The sequence below is a fragment of the Symphalangus syndactylus genome, chromosome 10, assembly GCF_028878055.3.
Source record: "Symphalangus syndactylus isolate Jambi chromosome 10, NHGRI_mSymSyn1-v2.1_pri, whole genome shotgun sequence".
NCBI classification, from domain to species: domain Eukaryota; kingdom Metazoa; phylum Chordata; class Mammalia; order Primates; family Hylobatidae; genus Symphalangus; species Symphalangus syndactylus.
In genome coordinates, this window is record NC_072432.2 from 62,690,099 (window position 1) to 62,704,617 (window position 14,519).

A 14,519-nucleotide genomic window follows, 5' to 3' on the forward strand; every position below is an offset into this window, starting at 1 on the left:
TTGAGACAGAGTTTTCCTCTGTCGCCCAGGCTGGAGTGCAATGGCATGATCTGGGCTCACAGCAACCTCTGCCTCCTGGGTTCAAGCGATTCTCATGCCTCAGCCTCCCGAGTAGCTGGGATTAAAGGCACGTGCCACCACACCCGGCTAACTTTTTTTTTGTATTTTTAGTAGATACAGGGTTTCACCATGTTGGCCAGGCTGGTTTCAAACTGCTGACCTCAGGTGATCCACCTGCCTCAGTCTCCCAAAGTGTTGGGATTACAGGTGTGAGCCACTGTGCCCGGCCCTATTTTTTTTTAATAAATAAAAAATTGGGAGAATAAAAATGTCTTGTTTTGGAAGACACCTAGATACTTTAGTGAGTAAATACTAAGAAATTTTACAAGTTATTGAAAGAGTGTGTGGAGGGGGGCTGGGCACAGTGGTTCACGCCTGTGATCCCTGCACTTTGGGAGGCCCAGGAGTTTGAGACCAGCTTGAGTCACATGGCGAAACCCCGTCTCTTAAAAAAAAAAAAATAAACAAAAATTAGCCAGGTGTGGTGGCGCTTGTAGTCTCAGCTACTTGGGAGGCTGAGGTGGGAGGATCGCTTGAGCCTGTGGAGGTCGAGGCTACAGTGAGCCATGATCGTGCCACCACACTCCAGCCTGGGTGACAGAGACCCTGTCTCAAAAAAAAAAAAAAAAAGCGTCTGTAGAAGGATGGATAAGGGGTGAGCACTGTGGAATGTCAACAGTGGGGAAGTGAGATTTCCACATCTGGGCATGAAGGCCTGGTTGGCAGTGTGCCAGGAGACTTGTGTCCAGAGCAGCTTTGTTGGGGGAGAAAGGACGAGGTGAGCAGATGAGCCGGTGGGTAAGGCACAGTTTCTGTCGACCCACACGGGCTCTGCATTCTCTGGCTTGCCTTATTTTACCACCTGTGACCTCCTATATAGCAGGCCCTTGAATAACGAGGTTTTGTTATAAAGTTGATGAGGGAGAAAAAATGTTGATTTCTGGCTCGGGCCGCTGTGTGTGTGGAGTCTGAGTGTTCCCCCCAGGTCTGCATGGGTCTTCTCTGGGTGCTCTGGCTTCCTCCCACTTTCCACAGCTGTGCAGGTTAGGTGAACCGGCATGTCCACGTGGTCCCAGTGTGAGTGAGTCTCGCTGTGTAAAGGAGTGTGCCCTGTAATGGGATGGTGTCCTGGCCAGGGCTGGTTCCCACCTTGAACCCTGAGCTGTCAGGACAGGCTGCGGCCACCCGTAATCCTGAACTGGAATCATTGGGTGAATAAATAATTTACTTGTTTTTATTAATCTTTCTTAAGTGTATGTAGAGCTCACATTTATTTCAATGTTTAATATTAGAAGTGTTTTGGCTCTGATGTTTACTACTTTATGTAGCAAGGTTTGGTGGTATTTTTATGACCAGAAATATGTGGTAGAATCTTAACTCCTGTTTCTATCCATTAGCTTATGGTAAAATTGGTTTCCTTACAGTTATTTTGCTTAAAGTCGCAGTTTCCAAGAAACTGCTATCAACGCTGTTAGTGAGAACTTAGACTGAAATTGTGTTTTGTGTATGCCCTCCCTCTCTGGACATTTGCACCCTTGATGACAAGAACAGAGTTTTTAAATTTTTTTTCAAATTTATTTTAAATTGTGATAAAATATACATAACATAAAATTGACCATTTTAACCACTTTTAAGTGTACAGAAGAACCAAGTCTTGATTAGTTTTAGCCCCAGGGCTTGGCACAGTGACACTCAGCAAATAGTTGTGAAAGGCATGGAGGAGGAGGGAAGGGAGAAGGGTCTGCGCCTGTACCTGCATGTTCACGTATCTGGCTGTCCAGCGAGTCTGCATCAGGGAAGGACTTTGGGGCAGGAGGTGGCTTTACTCAGGGGTCTTTAGCTCTCTGTTGTGCCCTGCTTTCTGGATTTGGGCTCAGGGCAATCTCATCTCTTCTTTTTTCTCCTGCTCACACCCTGCAATGATTAATTTGATGTGCCAACTTGGCTGGGCTTTAGTACCCAGATAGTTGGTCAAACATTATTCTGGATGTTTCTGGGAGGGTGTTTTGGGATGATGTTTATATTGAAATCAGTGGGCTTTGAGTAAACAGATGGCCCTCTGTAATGTGGGTGGGCCTCATCTGATCAACTGAAGGCCAGAATGGAATAAAAGACTGAGCTTCCTGAGTAAGAGGGAGCTGTGCAGCAGGTAGCTTTTTGACTGGAACTGGGTATAGGCTCTTCTCCGAGTCTTCAGCCTGCCTGGCCTACCGCGCAGATTTTGGACTTGCCAGCCTCCATAACTGCATGAGGCACTTCCTTAAACGAAACCTCTCCTCTCCATATACTCATCCTATTGGTTCTGTTTCTCTAGGGAATCCTAACACATGCCCATATTCTTTCTCTGTCATGCTTAAATGTGTTGCTTGACAGGTTTAGTGAATAAATACATAGGAAAAGATTTGAGAAATCAGTTGCTTCTAAATAAGAGCCTGGGTGTTTATGGACAATGAAGGGGCATGGCCAGCGCTCCTTGACTGGAGATGTGTGGGAGGACTAAGAATTTCAGGCTGCTGTGCGAGCACTGAACTGCCTGTAACACAGACACTTCAGAAAGGTGCTGGTGAAGAGAGAAACCCCTCTGTCTCAGGATGGAATGTCCTTCACCCAGAGGCTGAACATTGGGATTTTGGGGAGAATCTCATAGTGACTTCCCTGCTTTAGTCCCCCTCTTCTCAGTGTCTCCCTCTTTCCTGGTGGTTTGAACATGTGTTTGGAATTTCAGGGAGCTCAAACTGAAGACACTGGGTTTGGATACAATGAAAATGGTTTTTGCTAAGTAGTTTGTTTCAGATGCTTAAATTAAGACAATGGCAACCATCCTTCAGTATTAAGTGAGATGGAAGCTAGCAGCCTGAGAAGGAAAAAAACCCTAAAGATGAAACCTCTTAGGCCGGCAATGTCAGAAAGGCTAGGCTGTTCTAGCTGTCCACATGCAGCTCTAGGGTGGGCCCGCAGAGCTGCCTCTCACACCCTCAAGGGCCCACTGGAGGTCACCTGCTTCTTTTATTGTTCAAGTTCCGCTCAGAGAAAGGCCCTGTCCTGCTGCTGGGCCTTGAGGAAGCCAAGGTGAGCTGCTGGTAAGTCCAATTAGGCTAGTCTCCCCTCTGTGGTCACAACTGCGGACGCTGGCTTGGAGAGGCATTCTTCTCACAGGGCCACGGTGAGTAATCCAGGGAAGCTGCTATTTGGGCTGCCTCAGCCAGGATTATGTGTGTCAGGGAGGATGGGGAGTGGTGGGCACCCCTGAGTCAGGTTGAGGGAGGTCTAGGGTTGCTCGGGGTTCTCTGTCAGAAGCACCATAAAGGGACAGGTGCTCTTTTGGGGGATCTAAAGATTCTGCGGTTGGCACTGACTTGAAGGTGGCCTGGATGACTTCCTGCAAGGCTTGCTTGGGCATCTTCTGCTGAGATTTCTCCTAAAAGGGGGTTCAGGCACCTTAACCACACCTCCAGTTCCTTCAGTTTGCAGAGCAGGAGCCTGAGGCCTGCAGAAGTTTCCTAACCTCATCCCAGTGATTTAGTAACAGAATGGCAGTAACATCCTGGTAAGGGGCAGAGTAATGCCCACATCAACGAGAGTCTGCATTCATCGATGGTTTGAAACAGAGTATTAAACCAGTGGGGTAAATCCACGCTCTGCTCTCTGCCCTGCCATTGTTTAGCTGCGAGACCTTGGACCAGTCAGCTTCCCTGCCTCTCAATTTTTTCTCACCTATGTTATCTTTTACTATATTCTAAGCATCACTGTTCTAAGAATTGGACATACATTAAGTCATTTAATTCTTAAAACAACCCAGTGAGGTAGTTACTAGTGTCATCCCCATTTTAGAGATGGGAAAACTGAGGCACAGAGAGGTTGTCCTGTGGCTAAGAAGTGGCAGAGCCATGCTATGAACCCAGGCAATTTGGCTCCAGAATTCTTGATTTTAATTTCTATAGTAGGTGTGCTCTTGAGACTCTGGCTGTCGTCCTACTGCAGTGAGAGCTCTGTGATAGTATCTTTAAAATTCACCCAGGTTCTGTAGGGCAAAACACTTGGTTAACCTTTTTTTCAAGGTAAAATAAATAATGGAGTGGGAACCTACAGATTAAAAGAGACTTCAGAGACATATCAACCCATTACAATGTTTGGAGGGAGATGATTGTTAAATGTTTTTAGGTGAAACAGTGATATATACCTTTGTCTAAAAAAAAACAGTCCTAGGCCAGATGTGGTGGTGGTGACTCACACCTGTAATCCTAGCACTTTGGGAGGCCGAGGTTGGGGGGAATCACTTGAAGCCAGGAGTTTGAGACCAGCCTGGCCAACATGGTGAAACCCCGTCTCTACCAAAAAATACAAAGATTAGCTGGGCATGGTGGTGCACTCCTGTAGTCCCAGCTGATCAGGAGGCTGAAGCATGAGAATCACTTGAACTTGGGAGGCGGAGGTTGTAGTGAGCCGAGATTGTGCCGCTGCACTCCAGCCTGGGTGATGGAGTGATGAGCCGAGATTGCGCCATGGCACTCCAGCTTGGGTGATGGAGTGAGACTCTGTCTCTAAAAAAACAAACAAAAATGAAAAAATAAAGTCCTTATCTTTTAGAGATATATGCTGAAATAGCTACAGATTATATGTTGCTTGGGATGTGCTTCAAAATAATCAGAGGAGGGGAGAGAGTGAGGGTATGGATAAAACAAGACTGTCCATGTTTAATAACTGTTGAAGCTGGGTGATGGATGCATTAGAATATATTATACTCTCTACTTTTGTTTGGAACTTTCCATTATAAAAAGTGTTTAAAAAATCACCCTATATAAATGTTTGGTTTATTCTCTCTGAGAAATGTCAAAAGCACATGGACCTACCTCATGGCTAGTGGGAAGAGCAGTAGTCCACAGGGAGGGAGTGGATGGGACACTGCTAAGAAGAGTCAGCTTCCAAGAACGTCATTTATTGGGGGTGACCCATAGTACCTATATTGTCTATCATGGCCATAACAAGGATAGAATACTTCTATGCTGTTCCCCTTGTTCTGGTAAACAAATGTACACGAAGCGATTTACTAACAAAAAATCTTCACTCTGCAGCTATGCTCCACCACTACAGAGCCAGCCTACTCTCTTCTCTCTGCTCCACTGCCATTATTTTGGCTTGCCCAGCCCAGTACCTATCCGTATGAATGACTGGAAAGGAGGCACGCATTTTGTCTTTGGACTTGAAGTTGTGAGGAACATACCTACACGAAGGGAGAGGCTGCTTGATGAAGCAGAGTTGAGAGACTCCAGATTCTGAAAACATCATTTGAACTCCTAGATCCAGCTGTACCTGAAGCCATACACAGTATGCCACAAGTGGTTTGCTAAAACTGGTTCTGAAATATTACTAATAAACTATAGTAGCAAATCACATAGAGAATGAAAATTCTTAAGCCTAGTATTAAAATGGAGAAAGAAGAGCTATTAATTTTTTATGCTCTTGTATTTGATTATAGACTAGAGACGTAGACATAGAGTAAAAAATTGTGTCAGTTCCAGTGGTTGAGTAAAGCATTAGCAGAGATCAGGACCAATCTTTTATCATTCCATGCATTCTTTCTGAGAGCTGAGAGAAACCAGGTGCCTAGACAGACTCCTGTGCTGGTGAAACCTGTGGATCTTTGAATGTTTTTGCCTGTGTATGTGGTAAGGTGACTTCATCCTGAGTGTGCATCTGCCCTGTTTATGCTTGGCAGTAGCATCAGACAGATCCTGATTGTGGTAATGAGTAACTATGGGCTTTCCTCAGCTTCAGACACAAGATGAGTTCACATTTTATCCTTCAGCCTCTAAATGCCCCAACTGGAGCTTCCAAATGGAGTGACTGAAGTCTGGCTTTTAAGACATTGTGAATGTTCAGCAACAATTCAGCAATGAGTGAATCAAAGTCTCTGGGTCTCCAGAACAAATAAAAAAAGACAAAATAAAACAAAACAAAAGTCTCTGGCTCTTGCATTGTAGATCAGAACCAACAACAATGTGACTTCATATAATGATATGAAGACATCGTTATACTGGCTGTGAAACCTTGGGCAAATTACCTAGCTTTTCTCTGTTTAATTTCCTCTTCTGTAAAATGAGAATAATAATAATAGTACCTACCTTATAGGGTTGTTGTGAAGTTAAATGAGTTAATAAAGTTTAAGTGCTCTGAATAAAGATTGGTACCTTATAAATGTTGGCTATGATGATTACTGAGAAATAATTATTTGCCTTGAACAAACATTTCCTCTTGAACATGGATATCTAAAACAAAACACAGGCAGAAATATGAGGATTTACGAAAATTGCGATCAGCTCTATTACAGCATGCAATACTTCTCAGATATCAGTACTTTGAAGTCACGTTCTTTAGTTTTCTGAGGTATTGGGTCAGTTGGAAAGCTGTATTGTTGAGAACAACAAGGGATGGAGGCAGTCATTTGTAGGGTTCTGCTGGTGACCAGTCACAGGCAAGCTAATTAAAATCTTTAAAACACACCTACCCTGACAGCGGTTTCTTTAAATCTCAAATAGCTGGGCTGGCAGGGGTTTGGGAGATTTCTTTGAAATATGTAGGTGTCACGGGAAATATTAGTAATTCAAGACTTAGATCCAACTTTAGCCAATGTCCCAGGGGGATGATGAAGGTAATGATAACAAGTAATGCCTCATTTTTCAGAGATGAAATGGTTTTGATTTTTTTTTTTTTTGGAGACAGAGTCTTGCTCTGTTGCCCAGGCTGGAGTGCAGTGGTGCAATCTTGGCTCACTGAAACCTCTGCCCCTCTGGGCTCAAGCGATTCTCCTGCCTCAGCCTCCTGAGTAGCTGGGATTACAGGTGCCTACCACCATGCCCAGCTAATTTTTGTATTTTTAGTAGAGATGAGGTCTTGCCATGTTGGCCAGACTGGTCTTGAACTCCTGACCTCAAGTGATCCACCTGCCTCGGCCTCCCAAAGTGCTGGGATTACAGGCATGAGCCACTGTGCCCGGCTGGTTTTGATTTAAATTTGTAGAATGCTGTTATTATAATTTTCCTTTCCTCCCTTCTTGCCTTTTTTTGTTCTCCTTTGCTCCCTCCCTTCATCTCTCTTTCTTTCATGTGCACTCTCTCTCTCTGTTCCCAGGAAGTATATAACCCCCTCTCTAGAAGTAACCACTTTAATAGTTTGCATATGTCTTTTCTTTCTTTTTCTATATACTTACACACACACATACACACGTACACACTTATAAATTGTTTTGTAGGTGGGTTTCAAAACATTTTATATAAGTGAGATACTACTTTGAGTTGTGCTTTATATTGTTTTTATCCACGTTAAGGTCTTGTCTTCCCATGGCGATAATATGGATTGACGTCTTTTTGAATTGGTGCTTATTGTTTCATTCCATGGGCACGCCACGGTTTTATTTATCCATTTACTGCTTGATGGATATTTGGGTTGCCTTCTACTTTATGCTGTCATGAACAGTCCTCACGTAGCCCTCACGTGGCACATACAGAGTCCCTTTGCTATGATCAGGTACATTTAAAAATAACTTACTAAAATGGCTTTTAGTTTTAATATATAGAATACATTTGCATTTCATCCTAAAATTTACCAGTCTTTATGGTGTCCTGGTGAGTTTGATCCTTTGGATAGCCATGTCTTGTTTCTCGTTACACCCTTTTCCTATGTGATTTTCAACAAAATATGTCCAGATGATGGTGATGGCCATAGAAACTTGAATTGTACATCTCAATAATCAAGACATTCTCTACTCTTAAGACCCATTGACAAGTGTTATAAGAATGACAATCCAAAATTTTTTTACATCCTCAGGATTTCAAAGGTAGTTTCTTTCAGCTGTGTAGCCTGGCAACATTTTATACCGTTATAAAATCTACCTGTTTAATAAGCACCAGTATCCTTCATTTTTATTGAAATTTTATATTGAATACATTTTACTGGCAAGTCTGTAGCTGAATGCTTGTCTCCATAAGGTACTAATCACTAGTATCTGTGGTTAGCATCCTGCATAGCACATACACTTCACTCTTTATTTAATAAAATTCTTCTGTTTAAAAAGCACAAGGCCCAAATCTGCAAATTCGGATGTGATATTACTTTTCAACTGCACAAGCTGTACCACAAGGATTTGAGAAGTTTATTATTGGACACAAATCTGTCAGGAACTCCTCTGCTGTTAACTGACCACAAACCATGGAGCTCAGGTGAGTTCAAGGATTATCCGTTTAGTAAGTGACTTGATACTCTGAGACACTGCTACACAAAGTAGCTAGCCTATGAACTCTTTCTGACTGGTTCAGAATGAGAAAAAGCTCTTGTTCCAGAACGTAAATCAACATATGATTTCATTTACTAAGGAAGTCTTGCTCAGAAAAAAAATTGACTGAGCTAAATGGTGTGCTTTGTGATGTAGTTGATCTACATTCTGCTCCAAGTGCCTTGATTTGTATACACTGGTCTGGGAACATTCTAAGTAACACTGTCAAGATGTTTTATAAAGTTGAATGAATGGCTGAATGAACGAAACATATCTAAGATAGATTAAATGGCTTGTCAGTATTGGAGTGAGAGGATGAAGAGGAGGATGGTGATTAAAATTTTCCCTTTCAGTGATACAATGTTCCTTGCCTGCTTCTGAGCTGCCACAGAGAGGGAAGATTACTTAAGGCACAAATAGCCTACCTGACCACTGTTGCCTGTCCACTTGCCATTCCCTATGAAATGCATTTCTCTCCTCTTGGTTTTTGTTCTTCTTCCTGTTCTTGTTTCCTTTTCCTGTGTTTCTGGGATGGGATGGAATTTAAAGAAGAAAGAAAAACAGTATGTGGATGGCTCATTTGATGGTCTATGTTTTATACACAATTAAATAAAATTCTCACCACCAATCGGTAAGATGCTATTGTCTACTTTGTAAGTGCTCAGAGAAGTTCAGCAAGTTGACCCACTTCCCATATATAATGAAGTGGGAGGCTGGGGACTTGAACCCAAGTCTGTTTGGTTCTTCCCAGCTGGTTTGGTCTCCTACTCTCACATCCCAGGAAGGTGCTTACAGAATCCAGGTTCTGGGACAGCACTTTCAAAGTGTCCACACTGACAAATTTATGTTCTATTTTGTAATTTTGAAGCTCCATTAATTTCATAGTTTCAGTACCTTTAATTGCCACAGACCCTGCTATATTGCCCACTTATCTGTATTTGTGTTATATACTTGTATGTCCCTGTAGGTTGTGAATGTCTTCACCTTATTCCTGTTGTTCCCTCACACTAGTGTATGGGGCTTTGAAAGCAGTATATGTGATGGGTTATTACACTAAACATGTTAGTTTGTAAACTTCTTTATGTACCTGAGAAGATAGATATAAAATGATAGACCCAAACACTTAAACTGTAAGATGCTGTGGTATAAATCTATTGAGCCATGTGTGTTGTCCAATAAAGTAGTGCACAATGAGGAGAAAGGCATTAGGCTGAATTCAAGAACCCATTGTCTTGAGATATATGGCTGCGCTCCCTGGTATCCTTGGATTGTGGCTTTTGGAACTTCATACTAGCATGTAATCTCCTTGAAGACAGGAAGTGAATCTATGTTGTTTCTCCAATGCCTAGCATATTCCCTGGCATACAGTTCCTGGCTCCTGAAAAATATGTGTGGAAATGTTGAATGTGCTAGGTTCTCAGCATTTCGTCCTCAACAGCTGTGACTAGTGCTCATCATGGACCCTCATGTGGTTCTTAGATTACAAATTGTAGGTCTTCTGCTCTTGGGTTTCCTGGTCCTAATCTAACATTTTCTTCTTTCGTTTCAATCTCTGTCAGCTCCTGCTCTGCATCAGGCACAATTCTATGATCAGAAGCATAGCTAACTGGAAGGTGAGGGATGTGGCAGCAGGGGGACAGTTGTTTATCCTGAGCGTGTTCTCCAAAGGGAGCTGTGACAGTTGTTAAAATATTAAATGAAGTTTCAGGCAGCAATGTGAAAGTAAAATAATGAGACCTATGAAGAGGGTAGCCAACAAGAGGCATCAATGGCTCAGGCCCTACCCAGGCTTGCCTTTAGGTTTTAGAAACCTGGCTTCCCTCTTCCCATTAGTCCAGTGGAAGAGCCAATTATACCTCTCATCTTCCTAGGGATAGAATATTTTTTCTTTTGGCAGAGAATCAGGCCCTCTACAAGTAGAATTTATCTTCTCAGGCACAAGCCAGGCTTCCCTGGCCCACTCCAATGACATTCTTATGTTCCTGTGTTTTTTTTTTTTGTTTTTTTTTGTCACAATACTGAGGCTGTGAAACACAGGGCTTCCTAGTTCTGCTCACCTTTTTCTGTTTTTGAGAATCTCAAATCCTACAATCTGGGTCACGTATGTAATTTCCTGTTTTGGGGCACTGTATGTGCATGTCCAGAGTCCCTTGCTAGAGGAATATGAAACTTTTTTGAGTGTTTCAGGATATTTTTTAATGCTGTCTCCCAAACTGGGGCTGTCTACTCATGTGCCATGCCCTACCTGGCTCATCATAACAAGCTAGAACCAATCTTTCCTTTAGATTCTGTCTTTGCCGCTTGTTACATTTGACTAACTTTGCAGTTGCTCCCACTTCTTGGCTTGGTTCTCTGATATTGTCTTAGCCTAGTATTAGTTTCCTATTGCCATTGTAACAAATTACCACAAACTTAGTGGAGTAAAACACAACACAAATTATCTTACAGTTGTTCTGGAGGTCCAAAATCTAAAATGGGACAGCAGGGCTGCATTCCCTCTGGATGCTCTCTGGGAGAATTCATTTCCTTTCCTTTTCCAGCTTCTAGAGGCTGTCCACATTCCTTAGCTCATGGCTATTCATTACCACAACCTTTGCTTCCATAGTCACATCTCCTTGGACTCTGATTCTCCTGCCTGTCTCTTGTAAGGACTCAGGTGGAGAATCCAGGATAATCTTTCCATATTTTAGATCCTTAATTTAATCAAATCTGCAAGCTGTCTTTCACCATGTAAGAAATGTGATTGTATTAGTCCATTTTCACACTGCTGATAAAGATATACCTGAGACTGGGCAATTTACCAAAGAAAGTAGTTTAATTGGACTCACAGTTCCACGTGGTGGGGGAGGCCTCATAATCATGGCAGAATGCAAGGAGAAGAAAGTCACATCTTAAGAGGATGGTGGCAGGCAAAGAGACAGAATGAGAGTCAAGCAAAATGGGTTCCCCCTTATCAAACCATCAGATCTTTTGAGACTTATTCACTACCATGAGAACAGTATGGGGGAAACTGCTCCCATGATTCAATTATCTCCCACCAAGTCCCTCCCACAACACATGGGAATTATGGGAGCACAATTCAAGATGAGATTTGGGTGGGGACGCTGAGCCAAACCATATTAGTGATATTCACATGTTCTAGGGATTAGGACCTGGACATCTTTGCAGGGGGCATTATTCTTTCACAGTCCTCGTTAGTTTTGGTGCCCCCCTAGACTTCTGAGACCACGTCTTTTCCCTCCAGGACTGTTTTCAGCTCTGCCCATACTCATATTTTTTTTTGACAACTCTTGTATTTACCTATTTCTTCTTGCAGTTCTGCAAGTTTTTGCATACGAATTTTAAGCTTTCTAATTAGGTGCATAAATATTAGGACTGTATATCCTCTTAATAGACCCTTTCATCATTATGAAACAACCCTCATTTTCCCTGTTTATATACTTTGCTTTGAAATCGATTTTGTCTATTATTATCCCAACTTTCTTTTGATTAGTGTTATCACAGGGATATCTTTTTCTATCCTTTAACCTACTGGATTCTTTGTATTTAAACTAGCTGTGGCCAGGTGCAGTGGCTCACACCTGTAATCCCAGCACTTTGGGAGGCCGAGGTGGGCAGATTGCGTGAGCCCAGGAGTTCAAGACCAGCCTGGGCAACATGGTGAAACCTTGTCTCTATAAAAAATACAACAATTAGCTAGGCACGGTGGTGCGCACCTGTAGTCCCAGATACTTGGCAGGCTGAGGTGGGAGGATCGCTTGAGCCCAGGAGGTGGAGGTTGCAGTGAGACGTGATCACGCCACTGCACCAGTCTGGGAGACAGAGTGAGACCCTGTTTCAATAACTAAATAACTAACTAACTAAATAAATAAAATAAAAAATAAAGTAACTGTCTGTATCCAGCATATGATTGGGCTTCTCTCTTATTTTTTTTTTTAGATAGAGTTTTGCTCTTGTTGCCCAGTCTGGAGTGCAATGGCGTGATCTCGGCTCACCGCAACCTCTGCCTCCCAGGTTCAAGCAATTTTCCTGCCTCAGCCTCCTGAGTAGCTGGGATTACAGGCATGCACCACCACACCTGGCTAATTTTGTATTTTTAGTAGAGATGGGGTTTCTCCATGTTGGTCAGGCTGGTCTTGAATTCCCGACCTTAGGTGATCTGCCTGCCTCGGCCTCCCAAAGTGCTGGGATTACAAGTGTGAACCACTGTGCCCAGCCTGGGCTTTGCTTTTTAATCCAGTCTCACAATCCCTGCCTTTTAATTGGGATTTTTAGATCACTTGTGTTTAATATAATTATTGATATATGCATTTTAGAAAAACCCCTCTGGAGATAGACTGGAAACAGGGAGACCAAAGACTTTCTTGCAGCAGTGAAGTTAACAAATAACAGCTTAAACCAAGGAAATGGTCCTAGAGATTGAGTGGGAAAGGGGCTGTATCTGAGAGATGTTAAGGGTATACAATCAATAGAAGTGGAGCTAGGACAGAGAAATTTGTCAGTTATGATGTAGGTACCCAGATAGATTGCAATATACAGAAAGGCATTGTTTTAGATGTCTGGATAGTTTTGCAGACTGCCTGGTATTATACCAGCTCATGTCTGATTTTCCATCTTTACCCAGTTTATGTTGAATCTAATGCAAAAAGTACAAAAGTACCTTAGTACTTAGTACTAAGTAAGCACCACAGTAAGTTAACATATTATATTATTATATTAACTATGGTTAATACCATAGTAAGTCTCCAACATACAACAGATCTTTGGGAAATGCATCTTTTCATAACTAGAGGGACCTGCTAGAGCAGTTTTACTCTGAAGTTGGTTGACATATCACTAATTCTTCACTACTGAGAGCATTAGATTACAGAGTAACTCTGGGTTAGAGCAGAATAGAGAGAAGTGAGTGCTAGGGAGTTCAAAAAGATAATGAACTCTGAGGTACAGAACTCCCTTCAGGAACAAAGGACTTATTCCTCCAGCTGCTGGGAGTGCTCCTGGGAGACAGACCTCAGCCTTCTTCAGAAATTGCTTCAGTTGAACTGCCTTGCTGGATGGCATGCCCTCTTCATAGGGCAGCCCTCATCAAATAACTGGTGATACAAGTATATAAAGGCATAGCTTCTGATATGGTTTGGCTCTGTGTCCCCACCTGAATTTCATCTTGTAGTTCGCCATGTGTTGTGGGAGGGACCCAGTTGGAGATGAATGAACCATGGGGCATGTCTTTCCTGTGCTGTTCTCATGATAGTGAATGGGTCTCATGAGATCTGATAGTTTCTTGAAAAACAGGAGTTTCTCATACATGTGCAAGTGTCTTTATAGCAGCCTGATTTATAATCCTTTGGGTATACACCCAGTAAAGGGATGGCTGGGTCAAACGGTATTTCTAGTTCTAGATCCCTGAGGAATCGCCACACTGTCTTCCACAATGGTTGAACTAGTTTACAGTCCTACCAACAGTGTAAAAGTGTTCCTATGTCTCCACATCCTCTCCAGCACCTGTTGTTTCCTGACTTTTTAATGACTGCCATTCTAACTGGTGTGAGATGGTATCTCATTGTGGTTTTTTTTTTTTTTTTGAGACAGAGTCTCACTCTGTCGCCCAGGCTGGAGTGCAGTGGTGCAATCTCGGCTCACTGCAAGCTCCACCTCCCGGGTTCACACCATTCTCCCACCTCAGCCTCTCCGAGTAGCTGGGACCACAGGCGCCTGCCACCACACCCGGTTAATTTTTTGTATTTTTAGTAGAGACGGGGTTTCACCATGGTCTCGATCTCCTGACCTCGTGATCCGCCTGCCTCAGCCTCCCAAAGTGCTGGGATTACAAGCGTGAGCCACCGCGCCCGGCCCTCATTGTGGTTTTGATTTGCATTTCTCTGATGGCCAGTGATGATGAGCATCTTTTTCATGTGTCTGTTGGCTGCATAAATGTCTTCTTTCGAGAAGTGTCTGTTCATATCCTTTGCCCACTTGTTGACGGGGTTGTTTTTTTCTTGTAAATTTGTTTGAGTTCTTTATAGATTCTGGATATTAGGCGTCTGTCAGATGAGTAGATTGCAAAAATTTTCTCCCATTCTGTAGGTTGCCTGTTCACTCTGATGGTAGTTTCTTTTGCTGTGCAGAAGCTCTTTAGTTTCATTAGATCCCATTTGTCAATTTTGGCTTTTGTTGCCATTGCTTTTGGTGA

General features: G+C 42.8%; 1 protein-coding gene and 1 long non-coding RNA gene across 2 annotated transcripts in view; one reads left to right on the forward strand and one right to left on the reverse strand.

Moving 5' to 3' along the window:
- The window catches only part of CDKL2 (cyclin dependent kinase like 2), a 93,037-nt gene extending 87,772 nt beyond the window's left edge, over positions 1-5,265 (forward strand). Inside the window, exon 14 of the mRNA XM_055297312.2 lies at positions 5,133-5,265. The gene's annotated coding sequence lies outside the window, so the exon portion shown is untranslated. The remainder of the gene's footprint in view (positions 1-5,132) is intronic.
- Positions 1,622-8,774, reverse strand: LOC134731524 (uncharacterized). The gene is made up of 3 exons (XR_010113860.1): positions 8,755-8,774; positions 6,249-6,326; positions 1,622-4,601 (listed from the first exon to the last, which is right to left on the reverse strand). It is a non-coding gene; the product is annotated as an uncharacterized lncRNA (long non-coding RNA).
- Between the last annotated feature and the right edge of the window lie 5,745 nt (positions 8,775-14,519).